The following is a 16299-nucleotide window of genomic DNA, read 5'->3' on the forward strand; positions in this document are numbered from 1 at the left end:
AATTTAACTGAAATTGGAAATGTTTTCAATACAAAAAATAATTAAGCCAATCATTTTTATACCCACCACCGACGGATAGGGGTATATTCATTTTGTCATTCCGTTTGCAACACATCGAAATATCCATTTCCGACCCTATAAAGTATATATATTCCGGATCAGCGTAAAAATCTAAGACGATCTAGGCATGTCCGTCCGTCTGTCTGTTGAAATCACGCTACAGTCTTCAAAAATAGAGATATTGAGCTGAAACCTTGCACAGATTCTTTTTTTGTCCATAAACAGGTTAAGTTCGAAGATGGGCTATATCGGACTATATCTTGATATAGCCCCCATATAGACCGATCCGCCGATTTAGGGTCTCAGGACAATAAATGCCACATTTATTGTCCGATTTTGCTGAAATTTAAGACAGTGAATTGTCTTAGACTTTTCGACATCTTTCGTCAATATGACTCAGATCGGTTCAGATTTGGATATAGCTGCCAAATAGACCGATCCTCCAATTTAGGGTCTTAGGCCCATAAAAGCCACATTTATTATCCGATTTTGCTGAAATTTGGGACAGTGAGTTGTCTTAGACCCTTCGACATCTTTCTTCAATATGGCTCAGATCGGTCCAAATTTGGATATAGCTGCCATATAGACCGATCCTCCAATTTAGGGTCTTAGGCCCATAAAAGCCACTTTTATTATCCGATTTTGCTGAAATTTGGGACAGTGAGTTATGTAAGGCCCTTGAACATCCTTCGTCAATTTGGCCCAGATCGATTCAGATTTGGATATAGCTGTTATATAGACCGATCCTCCAATATAGGGTCTTAGGCCCATAAAAGCCACATTAATTATCCGATTTTGCTAAAAATTGGGACAGTAAGTTGTCTTAGACCCTTCGACATTTTCCGTCAATATGGCTCAGATCGGTTCAGAATTGGATATAGGTTCCATATAGACCTATCCTCCGATTTAGGGTCTTAGGCCCATAAAAGCCACATTTATTAACCGATTTTGCTGAAATTTGGGGCAGTGAGTTGTCTTAGACCCTTCGACATCCTCCGTCAATATGGCTCAGATCGGTTCAGATTTGGATATAGCTGCCATATAGACCTATTCTCCAATTTAGGGTCTTAGGCCCATAAAAGCCACATTTATTATCCGATTTTGCGGAAATTTGGGGCAGTGAGTTGTGTTAGGCCCTTCAACATTCTTCGTCAATTTGGCTTAGATCGGTCCAGATTTGGATATAACTGCCATACAGATCGATCTCTCGGTTTTAGGTTTTGGAGCCATAAAAATGCATTTATTGTCCGATGTTGCCGAAATTTGGAACAAAGAGTTATGTTAAGCCCCTCCACATATTTCTGCAATTCGGTTTATTTTTAGATATAACTTCTAAAAAGACCAATATTTTGTTATATACAATTGAATAATAACTTTTACTTGTTAGTAGTTGTTCTAAATCGGAACATATATTGATATAGCTGCTATGGGACATAAGGTATGCAATTTTCACCGAATTTTGATGAAAGGTGGTTCACATATATATCCGAGGTGGTGGGTATCCAATGTTCGGCCCGGCCGAACTTAACGCCTTTTTACTTGTTTTGATTGAATCCGCGCTTTTTCTGTTAATTACGATCGTGATTGATATTTAGGAAATTTTCAATTAAAAAATTTATTGATTCAATAATTTTTTCAATTGAATCTGAACTGTTTTTTAATACAAATATGATTAAAAATTTTGTCACTATACCCACCACCATAGGATGAGCGTATACTAATCTAGTCATTCCGTTTGTAGCACTACGAAATATTCGTCTAAGGCCCCATAAAGTATATATATTCTTGATCGTCTCGACGTTCTTAGTCGATCTAGTATGTTTGACCGTCCGTTTGTCCGTCTGTCAAAATCACGATAGCGCTCGAACGCGTAAAGCTAGCCGCTTGAAATACCTTATATAGGTCGTTGAAGATTGCAAATGGGCCATATTGGTTCAGATTTAGATTTAGCTCCCACATTAACCGATCTCCCGATTTGACTTCTTGAGCCCTTACAAGCCCCAATTTTCGTCCGATTTGGCTGAAATTTTTCACGTAGTGTTCTGTTATGAGTACTAACCACTGGTTCAAATAGGTCTATAACATGATGTAGCTTCCACACCCAGAAAACAGATTTGTTGACTAAACCAATTTTTTTTGCCGGCCACAACTTGCTGTTGTGACAACCAACGTTGGTTATTGTCTAGTTTATGTTATGCTACCAAAAATAAAAATTGCCCTAAGCGTGCGTCGTCCCGCTTGCGCTGGGCTCATTTGATATTTGCTGCTGTTGCTGCTCTCCATCGGGTCGAGGGGAGATTTTTGAACTCATGATGTCATGTTTGGTAGTCTTTCACGCATCCTCTAGCCTATGGACATCATTTTTTTTTAGTGATGATACAGGGCAATAAGCATTACTGTACTGTACAACAAGTTTCTCAATTAAATTAAAATTAAAAAAGGTGTAGAAACCTTTTTTTACAAAATGTTTAATAAGAAATACATATTTCTTTAAGCCGAATTTTCTTAAATAAGTTTAAAGAAAAAATAACAAACAAAAATTGGCCGGGCGGGGAATCCGTGGTATATGAAGATTTCATATGTAGTACTAACTGCCGGCAGGATAGTTAGCGCAACTACTGTTAAGGGATTAGTAGAACTGGCGTATGACAGTTAGCGCAACTACCGGTAGGGTAATAAGCAAAACTACCGTAAGAGTGCTGTGCTAACTCTTTGGTGGTACTGCAAAAAATAAAACGCTAAAATTTTGCATGCTGTGTTCCAAATCAGTCTAAACCTGATATAGCTCCCATGCAAACCGGTCTCTCGATCATCCTTGTTCGGTTCTTAGAAGCTTTTATTTTATTTTGGATACATTTTAAGCAGAATCCACGGTGGTGGGTTCGCAATTAATTATAATCTACACCATCCCTGTGGTACAGGTACTTTGTGCATTAGTTTGCAACGCTAAGACGGAGAAAAGCACAATTTTGATTCAATCTTTGCAAAATTTGGCACGAAGGGCTTCCAATGTGTGTGCAGAATTTCATAAATATCGGTTCAGATTTAGATATAGCTCCCATAAATATCTTTCATCCGATGTGGGTTTTTAAGTCCTTAGTATCCACACTTTTGGTCAGATCTATACAAAATTTAGCATAAGGTGTTTTATTTGACGTCTTAATACATACGAAAAATTTCATGAAAATCGGGTCAGATTAAGATATAGCTCCCATATATATCTTTCATCCGATATGGCCTATTAACGCTGTGGAAGTTACAATTTAAGTCCGAACTTTAAATGAGGTATTCTATTTGACATACCATTCTGTGTGCAAAATTTCATCAAAATCGGATCAGATTTAGGTATAGCTCCCTTATATATCATTTATCCGATATGATATTTTAAGGCTGCAGAAGCTAAAACTTTTGTCCGGTCTTTACTAAATTTTGCATGAGGTTTTTTGTTTGGCGCCTAAAAACGTGTGGAAGCTATCATTAAAATCGGATTCGATTTAGATATATCTTTCATACGATATGGCCTTGCACGGCTGTGGAAGCCACAATTCTGGTTCGATCTTTACAAATATTAGCATGAGGTGTTTTATCTGGCGTCCCAATTTACACAACAAGATAATAATCTTATAATTAGAGAGTAGATTTTTTGTTATATAATACATCCGTCTCAAGTAGGTTCTCAATAAATAAACTAGATTACAATAAATAAAAAGTGGAACAAAACAGTGTTTACAAATAAAAAGTGTTAAAAAAAAGACAGCCGTATGTAATTGGGAATTTAACAAAAAGCACAAATAAATTTATAATTTAAAAAAAAAATTTTAAAGCAAAATTTAAAGAAATGAAATATCAGTTAACTATGAGAAAAATTGAATAAGTCGTTTTTTTTAATGTAATCGTGTTGCTGATGCATTAAATATCGTGTGGTAGATTATTCCAAAGACGTATGTTGCTAATATAAAATTGTCGTTCAGACATAAGACTCCGTCTTATAAAAGATATTAACTTTCTTCCTCTATCAGATTGAGCAAACCTCAGTCTCTCAAACACATATCTGGGTTTCTTCTCCACAATAAACTTATGTACAAAAAAATATTAATGATCTGGTATTTAGAAGATTGTTGAAACTAAGTCCAAATAGAGAATCTACATATTGTGAAACATGCTGACTCATTTTCAAACCATACTCATAACGGACTATGCTGTTAAAAGCTACATTCAATTTCCGGAGGCTCGAAGAACACAATTCACTCAATCAAGTTCACAACTATATATCAAACCTAGAACTAGGAATGTTATCGCCAGAAGAATTCGGATATCTATGGATGTGAAAGAGTGTGTGATCCATAAAGCACGAAGCTTTGCATAAATCTGCCCGGCTGCAATGTTCGCATGATCGGACCGGCTCAAAGAACTGTTAAAAACCACGCCAAAATTCTTCGCACTAGATACAGTATCAATCCTCTGACCATTAACGTAAATATCCGGCTGTCACATGTTGAAATTTTTGTTTTTGTGAACAACCAAACATTTAGACTTACTTGGATTTAACAACAAACCATTTGCAATCGCCCAGTCATAAACGCGATGTAGGTCCGCGTTAACTATGCAGTCGTCTACATTGTCCACAAAGCCGCTTTGAAAAATCTGCACGTCATCAGCATACATCATAATCTGACCGTGTGCTAGTTGACGAGACAAGTCGTTCGCATATAATGAAAAGAGAAGTGGACCTATAATCGAGCCTTGGGGAACATACAGACTGCCGTCTATCGCTCAGATACGACATAATCAGACTCGTTGCCGTTGATTTGAAAACGTTGATCGAAAACTTTGGAGTGATCCAAAAGAACCAGAAAGCCAATTTTGTTCTCATCAATGTCATTTCTGATCGATTCAACCAATGCAGTAATGCCACAATGATCAGAACGGAAGCCGGACTGTCTTTCTGACAACAGGGACTCTTGGTGAAGATATACCGACATCTATCCACGAAGAATTTTCTCAAAAACCTTAGAGGAAAAGCATAGAATTGATATCGGCCGCTAATCAACGTTGGATTTGGGATTGGGGATAATCTTTGCATGCCTTCAAATAATAGGATACACAATGGAGCTCAAAATTGAATTAAACAGGTACGTAAAGTACGGTAGGAGATATGGAAGTAACATTCGTACAAATCTCGGATCAACTTCGTCCAAGCCAATTGCATTTGACTTAACACGGACAAAACTCTCATAAACTTCCAACTCATGGCTAACACATCTAAACTCAAAAGGACTACGGGCATCAAAAACGAAAGCCGGCCCATCATCATCATTGTAAAATTGAGTGTCCGTTTGTATATCGGGTATGCTTACGAAGGTCTTGACTTGGTTGACTAGGGTTTACCCTCTCCGATGTCATGTATCACCTTCCACTTGCTCTTCGAGCCCACTACGCAATCATATCTTAAAGAATAATAATCCATTTTAAATGCATTAATAAAACTGTTAACTTTCCTCCTGGCTTCACGGAATTCTTCTTTCAACTCTGGAGACTTGAAACGCTTCCACCTACTGTAGGCCAAGTCCCTATCCCCGATAAGCGCCTTGATTCTTGAATTGAACCATGGCTTTATTTTGGCCGAAGCCCTTTTAATCCGTATTGGAACTGTTGCATCATAGAGACGTAAAATGTTATCCGTCATGAAAGCCGACTGCTGATCGACAGTTAAAAGTGCAAATATGTCATCCCAGTTCACCTGGTAGACCATACCAACTTAATGTTCATAATTCAAATTACCATAGTCACGATAAGATATGTCCGCCCGCAAATCAAAATCGTATGCGAGATAAATCAGATCATGTTTAGAGAAACATGGAACAAAAATCTGATCATACAATGACATTGACAAAGAACAAATCTAAGAGTGTATTGACGGTTGGCGTGAAATGTGTGGGGTTTGTATTATTGGTGACGAATAGGCCAAGTGTCAACATAGCATCTGTCAGAGTTGAATCTATTAGTATGTTTGAGTTAAAGTCCCAGTATAAACCAGTGTTACGTGTTTGTCAATCGTATTATTATTTGGACGGTAGATACAACCAATTAAAACTTTCTCACGATTTGAAGATAGTTCAACAAACACGTATTCTATCTGGTCCCCGAATTCAGATTTTAAACGAATTCTAGCCTTCAGGTTTCTTCTGATATAAATGGCAACATAACCTCCGCGACTTCCCCTGTCAGATCTGAACACAGTATATCCATTTAAGTTGACGAGACTGTCAGCTATGGAAGGAATAAGCCATGTTTGCGAGAGGCATATAATATCAATGCCTGATCCTTCAAAAATATATCTAAATTCATCAATCTTCCTAACCAGACTTTGAGAATTTATGTGGCACATCTTTAAACCATTCCTTCGCCTAGCCAATATTCGAACCAAGTTTTTTGTTCCGTCTTTCGAATTTGTATTAACATTACCAATTTGCATCATTAATCAATGTTAAAAAATAAGAAATATGGCATCAGCAGCGCAATTGCATATAGAATTTCCGTTAGATATATAAATACATCATCATCAAAATCGGTCTAGATTAATACGAGTATGTAGGTTAGGTTAGGTAAAATTGGCAGTCCTTTACAGAGTCACTTAGACAATTACAAGTTCATAGTAATACCACAGTAGTGACAGACCAAGGCCTCTGGTGCGAATCGAACCCCGCTCTGGTAATCCGAACACGCTACTAACTCGACTACCGATGTCCTAGATTTATTTGTGCCTCCCATATATATTTTTTAGCCGATATATGCCTTTAAAACTGCGATAGCTAGAATTTGAGTTCTATTGTAAAAACTCCATACCATATTTCAATAAGTCTACAAAATTAAAGTCTTACAAGATTTGGACAAAGGTTTTATTTGTTAAAAGTTGTAGGCAGACTCGGTTGTGTAGGTTATCATATAGTCTGCTGCGCCCGACTTTAGCCTTTCCTTAGTGGTTTTGTTTGCATTCTACTCCCCAAGACTTTTCCCTGGATCTGCCGATTTAAGGTTTTTGGCCCATAAAAGGCGCATTATTAAGCGATTTCGGTGAAATTTCTAAAAGTGGGCTATGTTAGGCCCTTCGACATCTGTGCCTAATATGGTCCAGATTGGACTTTACTTGGACATTGTTGCCATGTATACCGCTCTCCGGGTTTAAAGTATTGAGCCGTTTTAGGCCCCCTGTAATTTGACCATAAAATATGCGAGTATGGTCTAGTTTGGACTGTATTTGAATATAGGCTGCAATGTTTACCGATCTCCCGATTATGGTTCTTGGCGCTGTTATTATCCCATTGTTAAGCACTTTCAACTCAGTGCTGAGTATGATTCAGATAGGATCATATTTGGACCTGATTTCTACGACATTTATTATCTTTAAAGTTTTCATTTTTTCGGTGACTCAGTATGCAGTTAGGGTTAGAATATTTCTTTGTTTGCCACAATGCTCCGAAAAGGAAGTATTATAGGAAATTTCAGTTCAAACCGAAGAAGAGTACAATTTACAAATAATTTCCCCCTAACATTTACCGGGCCCGCACCGCTGCGCCTTCTTTAACTCTCTAATAACTTTTTAGGATAGGGACACTTCGCTCTGAATGTGGATATCAGATTTGTGCCATTGTAGCCACCATAGCTCAGGGGTTAGCATGTCCGCCTAAAACGCTGAAAGCCTGGGTTCGAATCCTGCTGAAACCATTAGAAAATTTTTCAGCAGTGGTTTTCTCCTCCTAATTCTGGCAACATTTGTGAGGTACTATGACAGGTTAAACTTCTCTCCAAAGAGATGTCGCACTGCGGCACGCCGTACGGACTCGGCTATAAAAAGGAGGACACTTATCATTGAGTTTGAACTTGAATCGGACTGCACTCATTAATATGTGAGAAGTTTGCCCCCTTTTTCTTAGTGGAATGTTCATAGACAAAATTTACATTTGTTTATGCCATTGTAGCCTATGGCGCTGAACGCGTTCGAATCCTGGCGAGAACATGGGATAAAGCGGTGGGTATCCCCTCTTAATGATGGCTACAGTTGCGAGTTAAGATGCCATGCATCGTCATTTAAAAAAAAAAATTCCCAAAGAGGTGTCGCACTGCGGGACGCCGTACGGATTCGGCTATAAAAAAATAACGCTTGTCATTGAGTTTAATCTTGAATCGGAAACCAAAATTTAAAAAATTTTCCCCAAAGAGGTGTCGCACTGCGGGACGCCGTACGGATTCGGCTATAAAAAAAGGACGCTTATCATTGGGTTTAATCTTGAATCGGAAAGCACTCATTGATGTGAGAGAAGTTTGCCTCTGCTCGGTTCCTGGTGTTTTTAAAAATTAGGGTAATGAGAAGGGCTTTTTAGTGGAGGGATGGCACCTCAGACATTTCGACTCAAATATGGATATCAAATTCGTTGTGCACTCCCAAATCCCTTTTATTTGAGACCCATATTGCCATGATCGGTAAATATGAACCGTTTGGAGGGTGTTTTAAGGCTGGTGCGGCCATCGGCACTTTGCAATGAGAATAGAAATCAAATTCATTTTATATTCCCAAATAGCGTTGATTGGAGCTCCAGATTTCCAAAGTCGAAAATGAATTTCAGTTTAGCGGGTGCTTAAGGGCGTACCCCAAAACATTTGATTCCAAAATTGGATATCAAATTCGTTTTCTACTCTCAAATACCTTTCTTTTGAGTCCCATATTTTAATAATGGTTCAAAGCGTTTTTGAGGGGTGGCGTGACCCCCTATACTTCGAGAAAGTCGGTTCTGCCGTTTTTAAGTCTATACTGAACACACAAACCGAGTACCATATATCCGTGATTGGCTAATGTGCCCATTTAGGCGTTTTGTGGAGTTGGGGTGACCCCCTATATGTTGACATGAATTTGTGTACCAGATTCGTTATCTACTCCCGCATACTTTTCATTTGATACCCATATTGTCCATATCGGTCCACTTTTGATTTTGGGTGATATTTGGGGGGGTAAGGGGGAGGGTCCGCCCCCCCTTCGATATCAAAAAATTGTATAGCCTATGTTTCCTTCCAGACCAACCTACACAATCTGTGAAAATTTCAAGGTAATCGGTTCTGCCCTTTTTGAGTCTATAGGGAACGAACCGACAAACAAACAAGCAAACAAACATACAAACAAACACAAATTGAATTTTATATGTAAGATAGCACAGTTTCCCAAAATGTATTTCTATCCAAGCATAACGTATATTTGGAAGGTTTCTTTGATATCATCTGTCTTATATGAAGTTTTATGTTACTTTCATGCACCAAATTCAAAAAACGGTTTGACAAATTTCAAACCGATATTACAGTTACAGCGTAGCTCAGTGATTAGTCTATGACGCTGAATGCCAAGGTTCAAATTCCAGCGAGAACATCAGAAAAAAATTTCAGCGGTGTTTATCTACTCCTAGTGCTCGCGGCACTTGTCCACAAAGTGCAGTAAGCCATTACGACTCAGCAATAACAAGTAAAAAGGCGTTAAGTTCGGCCGGGCCGAACTTTGGATACCCACCACCTCGGGTGGTGGGTATCCAAACCACCTTTCATCAAAATTCGGTGAAAATTTCATACCTTATACTCATATACCTCATACCGATCTGAACTATATACGACACGGATGTCGAAAAGCCGAACATAAGTCACTGTGTCAAATTTCAGTGAAATCGGATTATAAATGCGCCTTTTATGTGGCCAAGACTTTAAATCGAGATATCGGTCTACATGGCAGCTATATCCAAATCTGGACCGATTTGGGCCGAGTTGCATAAACATGTCGAAGAGCCTAACACTAAGCACTGTCCCAAATTTCGGCGAAATCGGACAATAAATGCCTCTTTTATGGGCCCTAAACCTTAAATCCAGAGATCGGCCTATATGGCAGCTATATTCAAATCCGGACCGATCTGGGCAAAATTGAAGAAGGACGTCGAAGAGCCTAACCAAACTCACTGTCTCAAATTTCAGCGACATCGGACAATAAATGCGTCTTTTATGGCCCCAAAACCTAAAACCTAGATATCGGTCTATATGGCAGCTATATCCAAATCTGGACCGATCTGTGCGATATTGCAGAAGTATGTCAAGGGGCTTAACTTAACTCACTGTTCCAAATTTCGGGGACATCGGGCAATAAATGAGCATTTTATGGGCCCAAAACATTAAATCAAGAAATCGGTCTATATGGCAGCTATATTCAAATTTGAACCGATCTGGACCAAACTGAAGAAATATGTCAAAGGGCCTAACACATCTCACTGTCCCAAATTTTATCAAAATCGGATAATAAATGTGGCTTTTGTGGGCCTAAGACCCTAAACCGGAGGATCGGTCTACATGGCAGCTATATCAAAATCTGAACCGATCTGAGCCATATTGACGGAAAATTGATCGAAGGGCCTAAAACAACTCACTGTCTCGAATTTCAGCAAAATCCGATAATAAATGTGGCTTTTATGGGCCTAAGACCCTAAATCGGCGGATCGGTCTATATGGCAGCTATATCAAGATAAAGTCCGATATAGCCCATCTTCGAACTTAACCTGCTTATGGATAAAAAAAGAACCTGTGCAAAATTTCAGCGCAATATCTCTATTTTTGAAGACTGTAGCGTGATTTCAACAGACACACGGACGGACATGTCTAGATCGTCTTAGATTTTTACGCTGATCAAGAATATATATACTTTATAGGGTCGGAAATGGATATTTCGATGTATTGCAAACGGAATGACAAAATGAATATACCCCCATCCGTCGGTGGTGGGTATAAAAAAGAAATCGATAGATAATTTCTTGTTGTTTTCGGCAAATTTCAAACCGATATTACAGTTACAGCGTAGCTCAGTGATTAGTCTATGACGCTGAATGCCAAGGTTCAAATTCCAGCGAGAACATCAGAAAAAATTTTCAGCGGTGTTTATCTACTCCTAGTGCCAGCGGCACTTGTCCACAAAGTGGATTGGATCATAGAGCATAAATTTGTATCGCTTTCATTGATATGAGCAAATTAATCCTGCTTTTCCTTAATGTAAGGTAGACATTAGGGTGATGACTTTTGAGTTTTCTTTCGGTTGTACGAATGAATGGACATTTGGCTATTTATTAATGACCTAAATAAATTTATTCAGAAGATATATGAAACAAGTGAAAGCGTGCTAAGATCGGCCGGGCCGAATTATGCAAACCCACCACCTGCGATTCTGCTAAAAATGTATACAAAATAAGTTAATTTGAAGGGTGTTATTTTATTTTACATACCAAACTTCTGTCAAACCAGCACAAATTAAAGCTTCCAGGAACCGAATGAGGATGATCGACTGACCGGTTTACATGGGAGCTATATCAGGTTTTAGACTGATTTGGACCGTATTTCACGCAGTTGTTGAAAGTCGTAATAGAACACCACATTCGATATCGTTGAAATAATGTTTAGCCAAATCGCATAAGATTTGCGCCGTCTAGAGGCTCAAAGAGTCAAATTAGGAGATCCTACACATATATATAAAAATGAATTTGTGTTTGTTTGTTTGTGTGTTCCTTATACACTCAAAAACGGCTGAACCGATTTTCTTGAAATTTTCACAGATGGTGCATTTTATGATATCTGAAGGTGGAGCGGACCCTCATCCTTACCCTAATTTTCAGAAACGCCAGATGTCGGAGATGGGTGGTGCGATTTAAGCGAAATTTTGTGTGGTCTCTTATAGTAACCTACAAGCAAAAATTTGGTGTCCAGATTTCGGATGCGGTACATGGGGGGGCCGCCCTACCCCTAAAACTTATAAAAAAATATATATATAGACCAATCACGACAATATGGGACTCAAATAAAAGGTATTTAAGATTAGAAAACTTATCTGATATCCAATTGTCGGACTAAGTGTTTGGTGGACCACCTAAACCCCCAAAGCACTCCTAAATTGGACATATTTACCGACCATGGCAATATGGGTCTCAAATGAAAGGTATTTATGAGTAAAATACGAATTTGATATCAAAATGTGCGACCAAGTGTTGGGTGGCCGCCCCTCCCTAAAAACATCCCCAAACAGGACTTATTTACTGACCATCGTATTTTAGTATAGAATACGAATGTGATATCCAAATGTGGAACCAAGTGTTTTGGGGGCCGCCCCTTCCCAAAAACCCCCCTAAAAGAGCACAATTTTACTAGCATAACAATATGGGCATCAAATGAAAGGTCTTTGGAAGTACCCCACGAATCTGATATCAATATTCGGAAAAAGTGTCTATGGGCCCAACCCACCCAATAACACCACCCAAATAGGCAGTATTTGCTGACCATTGCAATATGGGGCTCTAATAAGAGGTACTTTAGAGTAGAATACAAAGCAGATATATTGTTTCACGGAAAGTCACTGATTGGCCGCCCCATCCTCCAGAACACCCCCCAAACTGGACATATTTGCCGACTATGCAAATATGGGTCGTAAATGAAAAGTGTTTTGGAGTAGACCACGAATCTGATATCAACATTCGGGACCAACTGTCTAGGGAACGTCCCACCCCCATAATAGCCTCCAAATAGGACGTATTTGCTCACCATGACAATTTGGGTCTTAAAGAGAGTGGAGCTCTCCACTAAGCGAACATACTTGCTGACTTTTGCAGTAAGGGATTTAAATGGAAGGTATTTGAGATAACATAACGAATTTGATATCCAACTTTGAGTCCATTGGCAATATGGGGTTGAAATAAATGATATTGAGAGTAGAGTACGATACTCCCCAAAACACACCTAAATCGAACATATTTCCAGACCAGGTCAAGGTGTGGCTGCAATTAAAAGTATTTGGGAGTAGAGCACGAAATTGATACCCATTTTCGGAACAAATTTTCTGGGGGTCTACGGACGCTTCCCAAAAACACCCCACAAACAGCAATTATTTATTGACCATCGTAATATGGGGCTCAAGTAAAGGTATTTGGGAGTAGAATACGAATCTGAGATCCAAATGTGGGACAATGTATTTGGGGCACCGCCCCCTCCCTAAGAGTACAAATATACCCACCAAATTTCTGGGTGTTCACACCACCCCCTAAATCCACCAACTGTCACCCTGGGAGCCTTTTTACTCGCACAATCCCCATGAGAATATCGGGCTCAAATAAAGTCTCTTAAGAATGGAGTACATCTAACATCCAAACTCAAATGACCCTAAACCTGTTGAGCGAATACATGAATCAGTAAAGGGATTCAGATAAAGGCATTTAACTTGTTGAACTGTTAGCCAAGCGATATGCATACAAAAACTATTTTCGTAGCGTGGTATTTCACTAAAAGGTCTTTAATTGTCGAAAATAAATACTTAAAGGATAATTTTGTTCCATATAAAGCAAAAGAAGGCGCAGCGGAGCGGGCCCGGTTCAGCTAGTATATTATACACTGAACGATTTATAGAAAAACGCACCTTATAATGTCGCGAAGACATTTATTTCGTTACAATACTTTTACATCAGAAACCTAAAATTTCAAATGGAAATTTATGGAAATAATCGAGGCACTCAATATTTCGATTTACTTTCGTGCTATGGTGATGAGTATAGAAAAGGTTACGCACAAACTACTTGGAAATAAAATTTTTGGGACATTTTTTAAATCATGTTGTGCGCGAGGTTATTTTTACGCATTTATCTAATCGTAAATAAAAACTCATCAAAATATAATACAGGGACGACAGATTATAAATAAATCACCACCCTAGTAGGCATATAATCATAAATTCACCCAACATATCCCACATTTATTATACCCACCACCGAAGGGTGGGGGAATATTCATTTTGTCATTCCGTTTGCAACACATCGAAATATCCATTTCCGACCCTATAAAGTATATATATTCTTGATCAGCGTAAAAATCTAAGACGATCTAGACATGTCCGTCCGTCTGTCCGTCCGTCTGTTGAAATCACGCTACAGTCTTCAAAAATAGAGATATTGTGCTGAAACTTTGCACAGATTCTTTTTTTTTGTCCATAAGCAGGTTAAGTTCGAAGATGGGCTATATCGGACTATATCTTGATATAGGCCCCATATTGACCGATCCTCCGATTTAGGGTCTTAGGCTCATAAAAGCCACATTTATTATCCGATTTTGCTGAAATTTAGGACAGTGAGTTGTGTTAGGCCCCTCGACATGCTTCGTCAATTTGGCCCAGATCGGTCTTGATTTGGTTATAGCTGCCATATAGACCGATCGTACGATTTAGGGTCCTAGGCCAATAAAGGCCACATTTATTATCCGATTTTGCTGAAATTTGAGACAGTGAGTTGTGTTAGGCCCTTAAACATCCTCCGTCAATTTGGCCCAGATCGGTTCAGATTTGGATATAGCTGCCATATAGAACGATCCTCCAATTTAAGGTCTTAGGCGCTTAAAAGCCACATTTATTACCCGATTTTGTTGAAATTTGGGACAGTGAGTATAGTTAGGCCCTTCGACATTCCTTGTCAATTTGGCTCAGATCGGTCCAGATTTGGATATAGCTGCCATACAGACCGATCCTCCGATGTAGGATCTTAGGCACATAAAAGCCACATTTATTATCCGATTTTGATGAAATTCGGGACAGTGAGTTCTGTTAGGCCGCTCAATATCCTTCGTCAATTTGGTTTAGATCGGTCCAGATTTGGATATAGCTGCCATATAGACCGATCCTCCGATTTAGGGTCCTAGGCCCATAAAAGCCACATTTACTATCCGATTTTGCTGAAATTCGGGACAGTGAGTTGTCTTAGGCCCCTCGACATGCTTCGTCAATTTGGCCCAGATCGGTCTTGATTTGGTTATAGCTGCCATATAGACCGATCCCCTGATTTAGGGTTTTAGGCCCATAAAAGCCACATTTATTACCCGATTTTGTTGAAATTTAGGACAGTAAATTGTGTTAAGCCCTTTGATATATCTCATCAATTTGATGCAGATCGGACCAATTTTGGATATAGCTGCCATATAGACCGATCACTCGATCTAAGGTTTTGGGGTCATAAAAGGCGCGTTTATTGTCCGATGACGCCGAAATTTGGGACGGTGAGTTGTGTTAGGCCCTTCGATATCCTTTTTTAATTTGATCCAGATCCGTCCAGATCTGTCATATAGACCGATATCCCGATTTATAGTCTTGGTCCCATAAAGTCGCATTTATAATCCGATTTCACTCAAATTTTACACAGTGACTTATGCTAAGCATTTCGACATCCGTTTAGTGCATTGTTCAAATCGGTTTAATTTTAGATACAGCTACTTAAAAGACCAATATTTTGTTATACACAAATGAACAATGACTTGTACTTATAAGTATTTGGTCCAAATCGGAACATATTTCGATATAGCTGCTATGGGGCATAAGGATGCATTTTTCACCGGATTTTGACGAAAGGTGTTTTACATATATACCCGAGGTGGTGGGTATCCAAAGTTCGGCCCGGCCGAACTTAATGCCTTTTTACTTGTTTTTTTAACTCTTATCCATTTTAATTTAAAATTTTTTGTTTTTCTAATTATTTTTTTCGACTTACCTTAATAAAAATGATATTATAAATATGCTGGTTCTTAATGTAGAAATAATATCCATTGATTGCAGAAAAATTTGATGTTAGATGTTGTTTTAGATGTGGGGTTTTTTTTTATTTTTTTATAATTTTTGTTTGTTGTTGGGTAAATAATGAAAACAAATGTATAGAAGTTTGCACAAACTTATATGAACAATTTGTTTTTGGGTTTTTTTTTATATTGTTTTTAAATTTTTTTAACAAACATATAGTTTTTATGTGTATTTATATGTTGTTATTGATGTTTTGATTTGTTTCACAAAGTATTTTCAGTTTTTGCCATTTTTTTTTTCTAAAAAAAATAATGTAAGCCTAGAAATAAACACAAATGCCTTTAATTATGTTGCTAAATATACATGTTGGTATTTATAATTAGAACAAATTAATTTTATAAGTATTTTTTTTCTATAATTTCTGCTTCATTCCATTATGTTTATTTTCACTCATGCGTTTTGTTGTTATTTAATTTTTTTTTTTTATTCAAACACATTTTTTTCATTCCATATTTGTTTCACACAATTTATTATTGGTTGGATGTCGCTATTTTGTTTTTTTTTTTTTTTTTTTTTTTTGTTATGGGTATTTTTGTTGTTGTTGTTGTTGATGATGATGGTGGTTAATACGT

General features: G+C 38.1%; 1 protein-coding gene across 4 annotated transcripts in view; it reads right to left on the minus strand.

Moving 5' to 3' along the window:
* The window catches only part of LOC106090298 (ecdysone-induced protein 75B, isoforms C/D), a 456620-nt gene that overhangs the window by 410668 nt on the left and 29653 nt on the right, over positions 1–16299 (minus strand). For 3 of the 4 annotated variants that reach the window (XM_059361197.1, XM_059361199.1, XM_059361195.1), the window contains exon 2: positions 15642–15986. The gene's annotated coding sequence lies outside the window, so the exon portion shown is untranslated. The remainder of the gene's footprint in view (positions 1–15641; positions 15987–16299) is intronic. The other variant, XM_059361198.1, reaches the window with a different exon arrangement.

The sequence above is a fragment of the Stomoxys calcitrans genome, chromosome 1, assembly GCF_963082655.1.
Source record: "Stomoxys calcitrans chromosome 1, idStoCalc2.1, whole genome shotgun sequence".
Taxonomy (NCBI): Eukaryota; Metazoa; Arthropoda; class Insecta; order Diptera; family Muscidae; genus Stomoxys; species Stomoxys calcitrans.